This window comes from Eupeodes corollae, chromosome 1, assembly GCF_945859685.1.
Source record: "Eupeodes corollae chromosome 1, idEupCoro1.1, whole genome shotgun sequence".
Lineage (NCBI taxonomy): Eukaryota > Metazoa > Arthropoda > Insecta > Diptera > Syrphidae > Eupeodes > Eupeodes corollae.
The window spans coordinates 204,291,497-204,292,955 of record NC_079147.1 but is presented as its reverse complement, the minus strand read 5'-3'; the positions used below and the strand labels follow the sequence as shown (position 1 = coordinate 204,292,955).

The following is a 1,459-nucleotide window of genomic DNA, read 5'->3' as shown; positions in this document are numbered from 1 at the left end:
GTTCTATATCAAAAGATAGCACTTGCTGGTGCAGTTAAATTAGAGCATTTTCTTCTCTACGCGAGCTTTGTGTGTTGTTTCGAGCTAAGAACGAACCAAAATGTTTGAAACACATGTGAGCAAAAGCTAATAATAGACACGCATAAAAATGAGTGCTAGAGTTTTGGAATATTGAAATGTGCAGTACCCTATTATTTTGTTTCCAATATTATTATATTATTGATAAATTTATATCACGATTGAAATCAATGTTCTTTTCTTTATTATTATTATTATTATTTTAGGTGAAGGTTTTTTTCAAAATGCTTTTTTCTTTTGAGATTTTAGAGTTTGCTTTCTAACTGGCATAAAGTTATCTGAATAAACTCACGTAAAGCTTTGAAAATGCATTCCAAAGTTTTTTTCCTTTTATTTTTGAATAACCATCTTTTTTTGCTGGGCTAACTAATATTAGTATAAAAATACGTATGTATAAAAATTGTAAATGAAAAAAAATGTCAAAACATTAAAAATATATTTATATTCGAAGTAAATAACACCGGAATTATGTTTAAAAAAAAATCTGATATAACCATTATAAAATTAAGGATTAGAGTGATTTTTTTTTAACACTACGAATCTGATTTTTAAAATTTGGTATCTTACAACTTTTAGATGCAAAGTTTTGGAAAACCATTATTTTGTTTTACCTATAAGAGGGCTATAAGGGATCTACATATGCGCCCTAAACAAATCCAGATTGAAAGTCAATTTCGATTGGAAATAAATATATGTATGTACATAGAATATTAATACCATTCAGTTCGAATATGTAATTAGTATTTCATTGAAATTTTTGCTAGTCAAGTCGATTATTTTTATTCTGAAAATAACGAAACAATGCTTTTTGTACGTATGTCCTGAATTTGAATCTCGCATATAAATTTTTCGTATCAGGTTTTTAAAAATGCTACAAAAGAAACCAAAAACAGGGCTTTAAAGGCTAAGTTAAAACTCAACATTTCCCTTAAAAATAAATTGTATAACGATTTTCTAAAGTACAAATCTTTGACTTCTAGATACAGTTTAAATCATTTTAATATCCCACTTATTTTTTTTTGAATTTCCCATTTTAATTATTAGTCCTTATTTGACTTTATTTATGAAGTTTTGAGCAAGACTTGAACAAGTTTTGAACTTAATTTTGAGTGCTGATTGCGAATAAATTTTTGAATATATTTCAATGGCTTAATATGATAGAGTTTTAAACGAGGGATGGGTTCTTTACAAGAATACATATTAATTTCAATCCGTTTTGCCTATTTCCGTTTTTGAGAAATGGTTAAGCTTAATTTGGGACACGTTAACACTTAGAACGTTTTATGAAATACTATTAATATTTTAACTAAATATCGAAGAAAGAGATTATAGATTTACTAAACCATCACAATTTAATCTATACAAAACGACTTTGTGAATT

General features: G+C 26.5%; 1 protein-coding gene across 2 annotated transcripts in view; it reads left to right on the top strand.

Moving 5' to 3' along the window:
• Positions 1–1,459, top strand: part of LOC129940549 (coiled-coil domain-containing protein 134-like) — a 52,556-nt gene that overhangs the window by 44,417 nt on the left and 6,680 nt on the right. The window lies entirely within an intron of this gene.